General features: G+C 35.9%; 1 long non-coding RNA gene across 1 annotated transcript; it reads right to left on the reverse strand.

Annotated features, from left to right (window-relative positions):
* Nucleotides 1-221: 221 nt before the first annotated feature.
* On the reverse strand, nt 222-855 carry LOC124202449. The gene is made up of 3 exons (XR_006878174.1): nt 773-855; nt 462-643; nt 222-320 (listed from the first exon to the last, which is right to left on the reverse strand). It is a non-coding gene; the product is annotated as an uncharacterized LOC124202449 (long non-coding RNA).
* Nucleotides 856-15,523: the final 14,668 nt, after the last annotated feature.

Below are 15,523 nucleotides of genomic sequence, written 5' to 3' on the forward strand. Positions count from 1 at the left end.
CAAACAAGGCAACCGCATAGGCTACCATTTATATATAGGGTTCTACGAGGCTTGAACAGTTGGTAGACCTAGTGGAAGAATGCGATAATTATTACGAGATAAAATTTGGAAGAAAAAATAAAGTAGAAAAACTGCCCGCCGGAATCGAAAATTCATCGACAAAAAAAAAGAAAAATGGATAAGGAATGCCGCAATCCGGGTGTGTATAGTACGTGTAAGGCGCGCTGATGATGATGATGACCTGCACGACGGCAAGCAGCAGCAGTCGAATGTGTAATTCAATATCGATGTGGAATAGACGATCAACGCCTGTTGAAACTCTGCAAGAGGAGAAATATAATTGACGTCTGTTGGGTATAGGAGGAATATGGGAAGATCATATAGAAAGAAAAAACCCAGAAGGCGCATATAGAAAAAGATACCACTACAGCACAGACACAATACCATGTAATTATTATTACCATTATATATAGCGTAGTAGTGCTGGATATGCAGCAGCAGTATTCCACAGTGTGTGTAGCATACATTTCCTGAGTTGCTGGTCGCGTCGTGTTACCAGCCAAATAGCCAGTCAGATTTGAAAATCCATTGTGTGATATCTCTTCTTACCTACGAAACAGTTGACCAACATTTTCGTCTGTGCCTATAAAAAGAAAAACGAGAGAGAAAAAAAAATTCTTATTTCCAGGTGGAGTTCACGAAACACAATCATTTGATAACGATGATTAGATTCCACGTATAGTCGTTTTTCGATTCTTTTTTTAAATTTTACCTTGCCTTGCCGTGCCGCTCGATGACTCTCACAAGGTCGTGACTGTAGGGCTGTTAAAAAGGCAGCTGCGGTGATCGGCACATCCAGGGAAATTTTAGTCCGTGCGCGCCCGCCGACACACGCCGTATCGCAATAAATTCTCCCTCCAAAAAGAAGGGCGCGCGGTCGTCCTACAAAAAAAAACCAAATTTGGTTGCGTGAATTTCTTGGTCCTAAAAAAAAACATTTCTCACGTATATCTCACATCATTCAGTCACTTCTTGTCACAAGAAGCCCCCCAGCGGGTGTGTTGATTACTAAAACTGAAATTGACGATTGGGGGGGGGGGGTCTATAAAAACATGAATAACTTACTGAAAAATTTGTCCCGCCTTCAAAAAAATTAAATCAATTTAAATTAGAAGAAACAACAAATTTAATGAGACTAAGATCGTATTTTTAGGTCGATTAGGTTACAAATGGGAGAAATTAAAAAACTTTCCGTTTCCCCATAAGCGCCATGTTAAAACGCGCAAAGATTTTTTCGACGGCTCACCGATTTTTCAATAGATTTTAATTTTTTAAAATACTAAATAACAACATTGTAATTAAACAAAAATTGGAACTTAAGTTAATATTGCAATTCTCTTTAACCCTGTATTTTTTAAATAAAAATTTTTTAATAAAAAGACACCATTTAGCAAAAAGTTAATTTTTAAACACATTTTTTTATATGATCCCTTTTGTTTTGTCTTGGTCGGGTTTTAAACAGAGTAAGAAAACATTAGTAAAAATAAAGCGCATTAAAAAAATCGCTTTTAACATTTTGTTTTGGGTAGACCCCCAAATTTGGCTCAAAATGACTGTACTATTAGTTGTTTTTTTATGGTATTGAGCTAAAATTCGCCATCTACTGTTCGATTTCCAAAATGGTATTAAGCTAAAAATCGCCATCTATTGTTCGATTTTCAAAATTTCCCAATAGGGTCGTAGTAATAGGGCCGTTGCATGAAATTTAGATTTCTTTTAAAATTAAAACATACATGGTTAGAATCAGTATTTTATGCTGATTCGATGAGTAGCGCACTCACGTTGACTGCAAGGTAGTTTTATTCTAGATGAATATAGATTTTTTACTTTTAATTTCTCTAATTTAACGTTTGAACATAAAATATTAAGAAAACGCTGTGATTGTGATAGCAGTTATTACAATAAAATTCTTTGGCAACTAGATATAAATCACGGATTTAAAAAAACTTGTATTTCCCGCAATTTTTATATTTACCGGTTTATATTCCTTCTTGACTCATAGATGGCATTGGGCAGAATATATGCCTGTTGCTTGTGCTTCGTTCACTAGAGGGCTTATGCGGAGTAAGAAGGCACGTTTAGGTAGGACCGGCTGCTACTTTCTTCATTCATGCCTAGCCGAGAGAGCTGTTATGAAGGACAATATTAGTTGACAGACCTAGATGATGTCAGCTAGATTCTGTATTCTCAATATTGTGGGCTCTTTGATCTATTATATTTCTTCTCTTCTTCCAGGGTTTCCCTTCCAAATTAAGAAAATGAGACTAATTATTATAGCTCGAAATTTTTAAATTTTTCAATCACTTCTCAAACTTCATCAATAAAAGTCCCTTCATCTTTTGTTAAATAGCCATTCTCATATCTTTCAAACATAATTTGTATGTATACTTATGGAGCTGATCCAAACAGCTCCTGCTCGAAGGACCAGACGAAGAGATTCATTTACGTAAGAAACGACGGACTTCGCTTCGCCGGCAAATCACCATGGCATGCAAGCAGATCATCGCCGTTGTAAACTACCATGGTTCACGAGGAGCTCTGAAGGGGTTGATGGCACACCTCAAACTTATTCATCATGAAACTGGTGTCATCCACACAGACCTTCAGCTAGATTCTGTATTCTCAATATTGTGGGCTCTTTGATCTATTATATTTCTTCTCTTCTTCCAGGTTTTCCCTTCCAAATTAAGAAAATGAGACTAATTATTATAGCTCGAAATTTTAAAATTTTTCAATCACTTCTCAAACTTCATCAATAAAAGTCCCTTCATCTTTTGTTAAATAGCCATTTTCATATCTTTCAAACATAATTTGTATGTATACTTATGGAGCTGATCCAAACATCTCCTGCTCGAAGGACCAGACGAAGAGATTCATTTACGTAAGAAACGACGGACTTCGCTTCGCCGGCAAATCACCATGGCATGCAAGCAGATCATCGCCGTTGTAAACTACCATGGTTTACGAGGAGCTCTGAAGGGGTTGATGGCACACCTCAAACTTATTCATCATGAAACTGGTGTCATCCACACAGACCTTCAGCTAGATTCTGTATTCTCAATATTGTGGGCTCTTTGATCTATTATATTTCTTCTCTTCTTCCAGGTTTTCCCTTCCAAATTAAGAAAATGAGACTAATTATTATAACTCGAAATTTTAAAATTTTTCAATCACTTCTCAAACTTCATCAATAAAAGTCCCTTCATCTTTTGTTAAATAGCCATTCTCATATCTTTCAAACATAATTTGTATGTATACTTATGGAGCTGATCCAAACAGCTCCTGCTCGAAGGATCAGACGAAGAGATTCATTTACGTCAGAAACGACGGACTTCGCTTCGCCGGCAAATCACCATGGCATGCAAGCAGATCATCGCCGTTGTAAACTACCATGGTTTACGAGGAGCTCTGAAGGGGTTGATGGCACACCTCAAACTTATTCATCATGAAATTGGTGTCATCCACACAGACCTTCAAACTGTCGAACCCGACGACGAAGCGCTCCATAAGTTTCATCTCAAGATAATCTCATCTCGACATAGCTTCTTCCTGCCAATTGGTTCAGCATCTTAGCAATTCAAGGCTGCTCATTCCTTCAGCAAGTCTTCATCTCTCTTCAGCAAATTGGTTCAGCCTCGTAGCAGCTCATTGATGTTTATACTTGCAGTCGATCCTCATTTCTACATTTTCGCCTGCTACTCCTGCCAGTCAAGTCCTGTAGCAGTTCACGGCTGCTTATCCTTGCAGCCCATCCTCATCCTGTTCATCATTCTCACGTTCCTTCGTCGTACCGGCCCACTGCTGCTCATTCTTGCAGCCAGCCTCTCTTCTACATTCTGCCGGCCATCCGGTCAGTCAAGCCTTGTCGCAGTGCACAGCTGCTTACTCTTCCTGGCCAGCTCTCACCTAGACTTCAGCCATGGCAGATAAGGATCCTGAATGTGTCCCTGTCGATTCAGTGAAAAGGAGGATGCCGTCAAATGTTCCCACTGTTGGAACCTGAAGTCTCAAATGAATCTCGTAACCAGGATAAGTTACTTCTTAACATCAGTCGCTCTCAAATACAAGCTGTAATGATTAAGTTGGTTTAAGGCCCGCCTCTCGAAAAACGTCACCTGGCAATTTTTAGGGGGCGTCCTTCATTTGAGTTTTTCATATTGGAGTTGAATTGGAGTTCTTCATATTTGATTGTCTAGGAGACATGTAGCCATGTATTTTTAGATTTTTGATTTTTTTCAGGAAAATGAAGGATTTGATATTATATTCCTGGTTAATCTGAATGTAACTCTGAATGTGCTTCTTCTTGATGCTTGGGATTTTTTTTTAAATTCCAACCTCTTGTTTTTTTACCTATGAAAAAATATATAGTTAAGTAATAAAATATGAAACATGGTATGGCCTACCAGCCTACCTCGACAGCTTTTCAGCAAAGTGGTTGGTCTTCATTTCACGCAAGGTAGCAAATGTAAATATCTTACTACAAGTCTTGCATTTTGCTTTCTGCAATTTACAATATAATAATAATTGAATGTTCAATTGATCATATACAATAATGTATGGATAATGCTAGTAGAACTTACAAACTTTTGCCTCCCGTTTAAGAAAATTTCAAAGAGTTCCTCGAATCGTTCTAAAAATTTACTTTTGTTATTATAATGCTATATAGTAAGGGTAGCCTACATAATTAAATTTTAAAGAAGTAAAAATTGACTTACTCGTGTTGCTGTTTGGCATTGTGAAGGGTAAAATCTATTGCAACAAGCACTAATTAAGTAAGGTCGCGCCTATTGCACTTCACACGTGAAGTCTGAGATTATTTGTCTGGGGAAGTTGCTTTCTGTAAGCATAGGGTTAGTTTTTTGGGGGTGAGACATATGGTGGGTACCAATTTAATGTGGGGAAAGAATCTTTTAGTCGGGTGGAAGGAATTCACGTTTTTTATGTTTTTGTAGAAAACATTATTTTAGGATGTGAATAAATTGTTAGTTATAACATTCGCCCATTGGCCAAAATACACCCCATTAAAGAATCTCCCCCCATTCCCTCTTAGCCCTGTGCAATGAAGGCCTCTAAACTTCCTTAGAAAATAATATATCCCTATTGAATTGGAATCTTACGTCTTGGAGGAAACTTAATTCAATAATGGCAAAAAAGTAATTGTGGGGGAACCAATATATTTCCTGCAGATTCCTGATCACCTGGACAGACAGAATATGAAATTTTAAATCCAATAAAGGTGAAAGGGAATATTCATCCAAGTTGTGCCGCCCAATATTTGGCATTGGCCCAATGTTTACATTGGGGCAGCTGAACTCTTTTCGGGAACACAGTATTCTTCTGAGATGACTTGTCCGGGGAATTTGTTTTCTGAACATTGCGATTTGGTAATTTAAACAGCAAGTGAACATTGTAAAGAAGCAGCCTTAGAGGCCATCCCGTATATTTGTCAAGAAATTGTGAGTTAACTGGTTAATGAAAAAGGATAATATATAGATTATATTTTTATATTATTTATAGTTTATATAAATATATAAAGGATTGTTTTCGAAGGATGTACAAATTTAAACAAATTTTACAGGAAACTTAGATAACTTAGATTGGGTTCAGTTCCTCAAGAAGGTAAAAAATTTGATGGACGATATCGTAAAAGCCATTCGTAACTGAACGACTTCTGAACTGTACGACTCGTAACTGACGAATTGATGTGTTTGATGAGCATTATTATCTTGGCTAGGAGTAAGTTAATGACGATAATTAGTGCAATTTACCAAGTAAGTGAGGTAATTGCATATTCGAATGCTTCTCAAATTCTTCCCATCTTAGTAGTGGATGGGACATTATCTGCCACAAGGTTTTGACATGTTTTAGGAAGGAAATGAACGCATTGGGAAGCCTCTTTGCATGGCAGATTTCTCCTAGCACAGATATATTTTTTCCTTTTTTATTGCGATTATTAATTAATATTTTTAACTGTAAAAGATGCAGCCTTCATTTTTACATAAACAATGGTCGCGTTTTACAGGCCTTATTGCTGTGTCACTTGAAGTTCCTTCTTCGCTTCACAAGCCAGTTGAAGTGGTTCTTTTTCTTTCATAGGCCAGATGAAGTTCATAACGAAGTTGTAAGAGGTCCGATACTGATTGGGTATGGTTTGGTATGGTCATTTGTTCAGGATGAATTGTTTGATCCCACTTGTGATCAATGGGTTGGTGAGAGTAAGTATAAGGTTAGTTTTTTGGGGGAGATATGGTGGGTATCAAGTGAATCTTGGGAAAGAATCTTTTAGTCCTGTAAGGTGTATATAGGAAGGTATTCACGTTTTTTTAAGTTGGTTTTGCAGAGAACGTAATTTTAAAAGATGAAGTTCCTTGAGTATCCCGTAAAGTTGTGAAGGTGTCTAAATTTGAAAAGTACCTTGCTGGTAGCACACGCCACAATGTGTGGTAAAAAATTTTGGGAAAACAAAATTATTCTCATTTTGATTGAATGGGAGGGTGAAAGATGAAGCCTGGAAGGAAAAAAATTGTTTCTTTTATTGAACATTGTGTTAAGAAGAATGAGAGGTTTTTCTCGTTCCTAAGATCCAATTTAATGGGTTTTGAAAGAAGTAAGTCCACTATTTATTGTTTTTAAAAAGGATCGGGTTCACTGTAATGTAAGAGGATATTAGATTGCTCCACCCGCAGAAAAGTTGAATCCACCGGGCAAGATAAGGAAAGGGACGTCCTCGTGAATACACACACACATGGGCGTACACGAGGACAGAGAGGATTTTTTGGGTGTGAGAGATATGGTGGGTTTCAAGTTAATGTGGGGAAAGAATCTTTTAGTTTATGTAATACACTAAATGTATATAATACATATGTAATATATAATACATCATTGCAATAATGTAACCTAATAATTAAATCAATGATTAAATGTTCACAATATATAATTTAAGAAAGTATTTACTGAAATGTTAGGTTTAATCATATTAAACAACTTCTTGATAAGGCCTTGTTCGATTAGCTTGTCTCTGATCTCTGGTTCGTCTCCTCCAATATTGACGACAGTGTAGGCAGCTTTCACGGCCACAACTGCATGAGGTGAATCCAGCAAAACATCAACCTGGGAATAGCCCCAGCAGTGATCACAGATTTTTCCAATCAGGTGTTTTCAACACTGGAAATGGTGCCGATTGGCGATTGCAAACAGAGCGTCTCTGATGCCGACCACTTTATTGTAGTCGAGCTCTACGGTGACGGCTTTGGCATCGTTTTTTTCCTGTTTATCTTCTTTCTGTTTTCTGTTATAAAAGAAAAGCTGTTTTTAAAAATACACTTAAATGTGTAACCGCCTTCATCTCAACATTGGCTGAATGTTCCATTTCTGAATTTTTCCTGGGCTGTCCTCGTCATCAAAGGGAAGAATTGAATGGATATGAGTGCCTTCTGAGCTAGATAGTACTCTCTGAGGATTTGAAGTAACTAGAGGCCGAGGAGGTTTCATAGAAGGAGTAACTGAAGCTACAAATTAACAAATAACATTTGAAAATAATGTAACAAACACATCATCATGTCAAATGAGATTTACTATGCCCTAAGCACTTTGAGCAGTCTGCCCATGACCAGTAGAAAGAGTTGGAACTGTAGCTGTTTCTTCCTATTGAACAGGCTTATCGAGTATAACATAAGAGTAATATTTTCAAATTACTATGACATGGGATCTACTCTCTAGGTATCATCTAAATCAAAACAAAGTAGAAAATAAAAATTTGGCCTGATTTGGCCAAAAGAAAAACCTACGCACCGCCCGATATATGACGCGGTGAGTCGTCCTCTCGCCTCTTTGGCGTTCCTTTCTTGTCAAAAGCAAGGTGAGGTTTCAGACGAAGTTCCTTCTTCGCTTCATAAGCCAGCTGAAGTTGTTGACCAAGTTTCTTTTTCTTTCATAGACCAGATGAAGTTCATAACGAAATTGTAAGGGGTCCGATACTTATTGGGGTGGTTTGATATGGTCATTTGTTCAGGATGAATTGTTTGTTCCCACTTGTGATCAATGGGTTGGTGAGAGTAAGTATAAGGCTAGTTATTTTGGAGGAGATATGGTGGGTATCAAGTTAATCTGGGGAAAGAATCTTTTAGTCCTGTAAGTTGTATATAGGAAGGTATTCACGTTTTTTTATGTTGGTTTTTGTAGAGAACTTAATTTTAAAAGATGAAGTCCACTATTTATTGTTTTTAAAAAGGATCGGGTTCACTGTAATGTAAGAGGATAATACAGTGGAGGGTGTTCAGTGTTTTTTGTACGGCAGGCCAGCAGGTTGCATTTTTGAAGTTGGTTATGAATTTGAAGGAAGTTATGGAATTATTTGTTCTTTGCAGAAGTGCGTGTTCGTCAAATTTGAGGATTTTTCGGAAAGTTTAATTAAAAGATTTACTGTTGCTACCCATATTGCGGAAATTAGTGAGCATTCTCCTAGCTTGGCGCTTGAAAATGTATGTAGTGAATTAAATTCGTCGGATTTGAAGTGATTGTGAGTAAAGGATCGCATTAATGGGTTGTCGTAGATGTCTGAAAGCTGGGTGCAAGTAAGCTTACTTTATAGTATGGTTCCAAAAGGATGGTGTTTTAGAAGTGATGGAAACCGTGTATCGAAGAAATTTTGAGATTTTGATGGTGTGCTTACTTCATAACGGATATTAGTATCACTAATGAGAAGGATAATTTCTTTGGAGTCAGAAACTATGAAAAAAGATCATCAATGAAACGTAAGAAGAGAATCAGAGATTAGGGTATATTATCAATAAGTTGGTTTCTGGTGTAGTACACATAGCAGTAAAATATACTGAGATACTTGCTCTCATAGCCGAACCCTTGAATTCATAATAACACGTTTTGTTTCAAAGCTTATTATGGAGTTAGTAAGTACAAGAGTAAAAATTTCGGAAAAATAAGTACTACTTCTTTAAGGAAAGAAAAGTTGTCCACAAAATCTTGTGGAAACTTCAATGCAAGTTTTCACGGGAAAGTAGGTTGGAGGCTGGTTACGTCGGCCATATAACCAGTAAAGAATACTGCACTAAGGGGTAGGGATGGCAGTTGTTGAGAAACAGTCCGAGTGTATTTAAGAGGGCCAGGGACAAGTTTGAGTGGATGGCTTGTTAATTTTGTTGTATTTTTATTTAAAAGGTAAGAAATGGCTTCGTTAGGTATACCTGGAAAATTCTTTTTTGTTGCTTTCATGTTTTTATGGATTTTTGGTAAAAATAGCAATTAGAGGCGGAAAGGGGACGGTTGGAGATGGCTTTGTCTTCAGTGGGGGTTATGAGGTGGATGAGCGAATAAATTTTCAGAGGTAGCACAATTTGTTTGCTTAAGGTTTTTTTATTTTTAAGGGAATTCCTTTTGAGAGAGTTCTTCAAACTTATATTGATCCGATAACTGTCTGTCGGCTTTATCACAATCTGCAAAATTCCAGATAACAGTGTTACGGCCTTTATCAGCAGCCTTTAAGATATGGAATTGTGCAGGGTGTTAGTTTCTCCATTTCAGAAATTATTTTATCATGGAACAGAGAAGATGGGACAGTATCATGATTTTTGAGTTGGGATAAGAATCGTACAATTCTTTCATCTTGAAACCAGGAAAATTGGTGTTTGACGGTCTAAGTATTTTTAATGAAGTGTGAAAGCCATTCTTTCTGGTAATGGTAAAGTTTGGGCTTAAAGAAAAGGATGGGTGTGTTAATTTTTCTGAAATTAAGCTAACACTGAGTTGAAAAATTTGAAGATCATTGGTTTGAAAGTCAATGAAACGGATGTAACGAAGTTGTGGCATGGGAGTTGCTGATAAGTATAGTCCCTTGGGCTTGTTGTTACCCGACGGCGATTGCAATAGAGGGTTGAATTGCCGTATTTGTTGTTGGGGGAATTGTTCAATAATTCAAACCTCCGAGCTAGATTGGACAGTGGTTCAAGTTATCCAGGAACTGAAGTTCTCTTCTGTGAGATAAAATGGGGCACACGGATTGTATACGTTGTGGTCGGATTTGCCAAGGTCAAGTTAAAAAACAGTTACGGAATAGGGACTTATGCCATGGGATATCACGGAGAAAATCAGACAATTATTTTTAGTTTTTGGTATTTTTGAGGAAAATGAAGGATTGGTTATTATATTCCTGGTTAATCTGAATGTATCTCAAATTCATGTTGAGAATCATACCAAAAAAATAGAAAGAAGTTTGTTTGAGAGGGTGGGATAAAGCTTAATGGACTGGAATGTAGAAAGTTGCAATGGTTCCTGTACAAAATTTAAAAAGTGAGGACAATAAATTTAGACACAATGTCAATGATGCCATAAGTTGACAATGGTTTTTGACAAGTTTTGCACATTGAAATTTCCCAGCAAGCACAAAATATACAGCAATATTACCCTTTATCCATAGTAAAAAAATTTACAATCAAGAAATTTGTGGGAGGTTTGAACGATTAATTGATGGGGAAAGGATGAGCGAAGTGAAGAAGGAGCTGAGAAGGAGAGAGAGAATTATTTGAGAACAATCCCAAGTTAGTGGAGATGGAGGTATGTATTGGAAAAATGGTGCGGTCCAAGTAAAGTAACAAACAGCAAACGGAAAAAAACAACATATTGGGAACGAACCAGAAGGGGCCGATCCCTACTGGAAAAAAATTAAATAATTTTATAAAATAGGAGTTTATAACTCATGGCTGAACGCTAGCAGTAGGCCAACCCAGTCAAATAATCATTTCAAGCATTTATTAAAATAGAAAACCAGGGAAACATTAATACCAATATCTGCTGGTCAAATGAGGCAGTTCAGCTACCTCGTATCCAAACACGTTACGGTACGAGCGTTTCTTATCATTGCAAGGGCAATTAAGCTTAGGCAAGGAACACTAGGAAACAATTGCTAGCACTAAGTCCCCTTCTCTAGTCCTGTTCCTAAGTCCCATAAAAAAATTTATTGAAGCAGCCTTTAATGATTGATCGTTCTTATCAATTAAAAGAGATTATATGTGGTAAATTATTTAAAGAAATCAAGAAAGTTACGCCTTATGGACTCAAAGTCCGACGTGGAAACGAGCCTCAGGGTGAACAAGAAAGTTTGGATGTGGCCAGACTCGATCCAACGTCACAGAAACATTTTTGGGTTGATAATGATAATACTAAGCTTAAACACCATAAATAATGCACATCAATTGATTTTCCATGAATTCTGCCTCGATTGAAACACAGAAATTGCAAAATAACTCATTTTTTTAATTTGTTGTTCAAAAACACGTCTGCTGTTCCAAAATTCGCAGTTTTCTTCCATTTCCTGGCAAAGAAATATTTCAAAAAATAATTAAAATATTGAGAAAACCTTATGTTATATTGTAGAACTTTTTTATTCCCTATCTTTTTGTATAATTATTTATAGCATAAATGCGCTTGCTAGCCCTTTTTTCCTATTCTTCTCGTTTCTCTCTCACACAATTACGATGTCATCTAAAACATTCTTGTTCCGAAATGCTTATGAAAACTAAGTGCCACATGTTTTCTGTTGGGAGCAATAGCGCCTTTGATCAGTCTATGGAAAAGGCGCTATACAATATCAAATTCAATACATTATTATCATTATTATTAATCCACTTTTATTCTAGATATTCTTTACGACGTGATTTTATCTTACAGCTAGCACAGCATCCAAATTTCTTGTTCGTAGGGGAAATTGTGAGATTTGCAACAATTTCTCGCTTAATCCTAAGTATTAAAAGATGCCTTTTCTCTCAACTATAAAAAAATGCATCAATTTCAAACAAATTAAAGTGGCAATTTTCTTGGATCTGGTCAGACTATTTCTAACGTCACTGAAGTAATATTTGGTTAATAATGCTTAAACTAAGCATTAAAACCCATAAATAATGCACATAAATGAATTGTCCATGAAATTCTGCGTCGATTGATAAACAGCCAAAATGTTAAATAACGAAAAACTGTTTTGTTTTTAATTTGTTCAAAAATGTGTCTGCTGTTCCAAAATTCGCAGTTTTTTCCATTTCCGAGTAACGAAAAATTTCAAAAAATACTAAAAAAATTGAGAAACCTTTATGTTGTATTTTATAACTTTTCATTCCCTATCTTTTGGAATAATTATTTATAGCATTAGTCCACCTTTACTCTAGATATTCTTTACGGCATGATTTTATCTTTCAGCTAGCACAGTGTCAAAATTTCTGGTCCTTAAGGGAAATTGTGAGATTTTTAACAATTTCTCGTTTAATCCTAAGTATTACTAGATGCCCTTTCGCTTAATTATAAAAAAATTCATCAATTTCAAACAAATAGAAGGGGCAATTGTCTTGGATCTGGCCAGATTCGATCCAATGTCAGGGAAATAATAATTGGTTAATAATGCTTAAACTAAGCAATAAAACCCATAAATAATGCACATCAATGGATTTGCTTTGAAATTCTTTGTCGATTGATATACAGTTATTGTGAAAAAAACAAAAAAAAATATTTGTTTTCCAATTTTTTTTCAAAAACGCGTCTGCTGTTCCAAAATTCGCAGTTTTCTTTCATTTCCTGGTAACGAAATATTTCAAAAAATATTCAAAATATTGAGAAAACCTTTTGTAATAATGTATAACTTTTTATTCCCTATCTTTTGGTATAATTATTTATAGCATTAGTCCACTTTTACTCTAGATATATTTTACGGCGTATTTTTATCAAACAGCAAGCACAAGATCCAAATTTCTTGTACGTAAGGCAAATTTTGAGATTTGTAACAATTTCTCACTTAATCCTAAGTATTATTATTATTCCTAAGTAAACAAATAGAAGTGGCAATTTTCTTGAATCTTGCCTGACCTAATCCAACGTCAGTGAAATAATGTTTGGTTAATATTATATGGTTAAACTAAGCAATAAAACCCATAAATAATGCACATCAATGGATTAGCTTTGAACTTCTTCGTCGATTGATATACAGTTATTGTAAAAAAACAAAACGACATCGAAAATAATGTACTTACTTAGTATTTACCTTTTAAGCCATATTTTTTGTTTTTTTTTGGTAAAGACTACTAGAGTTTTTTCTTAAGTTCTTAGTTTCTTAATTTCCTGATTTCTTAAGAAATTAAGTCAATTCTGAATTTTACAACTTAAACTTAACCCAAGATCAAAATTTTTCTAGTGACAAAGAAGGCGGTTGTCATTGTCAAAAATTCCAAATGGATGACTACAATTTTTTTAAATGTCAGTATACGAGTGGAAAAGTAAATGTGTCGCCGTAATAACACACATTATACTTTTTCTTTAACGTTGTTGAAGAAAAGAGGTATGCAAGCAATTACATCCGTTTATATAGTGTAGTGAGTAGCGCAATCACGTTGACTGCAAGGTAGTTTTATTCTAGATTAATACAGATTTTTTACTTTTAATTTCTCTAATTTAATGTTTGAACATAAAATATTAAGAAAACGCTGTGATTGCGATAGCAGTTATTACAATAAAATTCTTTGGCAACTAGATATAAATCACGGATTTTAAAAACTTGTATTTCCCGCAATTTTTATATTTACCGGTTTACATTCCTTTTTGACTCATAGATGGCATTGGGCAGAATTTATGCCTGTTGTTTGTGCTTCGTTCACTAGAGGGCTTATGCGGAGTAAGTCGTCTAGGTAGGACCGGCTGCTACTTTCTTCATTCATGCCTAGCCGAGAGAGCTGTTATGAAGGACAATATTAGTTGACAGAACTAGATGATGTTAGCTAGATTCTGTATTCTCAATATTTTGGGCTCTTTGAACTATTCTATTTCTTCTCTTCTTCCAGGTTTTCCTTTCCAAATTAAGAAAATGAGACTTATTATAATACCTTGAAATTTTAAAATTTTTCAATCACTTTTCAAACTTCATCAATAAAAGTCCCTTCATCTTTTGTTAAATAGACATTCTCATATCTTTCAAACATAATTTGTATTTATATATGAAATCATATCCTCGTCTCTCTGCATTTCTAGAATTTAACTAGCTTAAAAGTATTTATAAAAATTGCGTTATGTGTTACAAACTTCATGTGACAGAATTTCTAAATAACATTAATATAAGGTTAACCAACTTCTTCATGTCCAGCTTATGGACATACCGTAATCCACATTCCCGGCAGATCTTGGATCACGGTGTGTCCTTTCAAACTCATTGCCCTTTCTAGGGCAACCATCAATCATCAAAATCAACCCCAAGGTTGTGGCGCTTCCACAAGAAATAATTTTCTTTGGCTCTCTAACTTCTCCTTTCAAGAGAAGACGACGAACTGTCAACCCTCATATTTTAACCGTTGCAGCAAATCGTTTGAACAACCGAATTTATATTTTTTGATACTTTTGGATTTGGGACTTGGAATTTTTTCGAGATTGAAAGCTTTCTCTTACAAACAATCTAACTAAACCATTCTCATCTGCTTCACACGTCTATCTTGAAGTGAAAGACAGGAGAAACAACGACGTACTAAGAGTTACCCAATTACAATTGCTAATAATAAACTTCACAAGGTTTCGGAATGAATGGAGACTAGCAGCTGTTTGTAAAAGGGCATCAGATAGGATATCACATTCAAATATTTCAATGACCTTTAGTGCAGGTGATGACAATAGCAAGAAAAGATGTTCAGGAGGAATTTCAAACAGATTGGACAGATAAAGAAATTCGAAATTCTTCAATTCCGGAAGCGAATTTTTAAACCGTTTTGGTTGGGGAAGAATTTCAATTTCGTCTGAGCGGATGTTATCGGTATTGAAGGTTGAAATTTGGAAAAGGGTCAGGGAACTCAAATTCAAACAATATTCGACGATTATTGCAATATCTACGACTTGGATTGTAGAAAGTCTTAATTTTTTCAATGATCTGCCTCGATTCATCAGAATCGGAACTATGCCACCAAAAAATGTCAAACTTGTTTTAGGATATCCACAAATGTGAAGGTCATTGAGCCTTTCAAGTATCAGTAATCCTTGAAGATCTTTATCTGTGATATTCCCATCATCGTCTATACGTACTTTGGTAACCAAAGGACAAATGGATGCAGCTGCGCCAAGGCTGCTACTTCTATATGGCGTTTTGAAAATGATTTTCAGATGGGTCAGGGAAAAAGTAGGCAAAACAGCTAATTTGTTATCCAAGGCCGTTTCAGAAATTTGAGCCAAAAATTCGACAACGGAATGGTCTAGTTCTCTCAAGGTCGGTAAATGATGAAGTACCATTTGAATCCCTTCTTTGGTCACTTTAGTTTCTCGGAGATACAAAAATTTGATAAGCTTACAATGTCCCCTGACACACAATCCTTCAATTCCAGCATTTGTCACCTGGCAATATTCAGATTTCAGTATCCTTGAAAAAACTATATCTGAAAGATCTGATGAACGAACACAAGAAGTTTTCGACGCCGGAGTCGTCCCCAGGGTTGTTGCA

This window comes from Daphnia pulex, chromosome 1 (genome assembly GCF_021134715.1).
Source record: "Daphnia pulex isolate KAP4 chromosome 1, ASM2113471v1".
In the NCBI taxonomy this organism is placed as follows: domain Eukaryota; kingdom Metazoa; phylum Arthropoda; class Branchiopoda; order Diplostraca; family Daphniidae; genus Daphnia; species Daphnia pulex.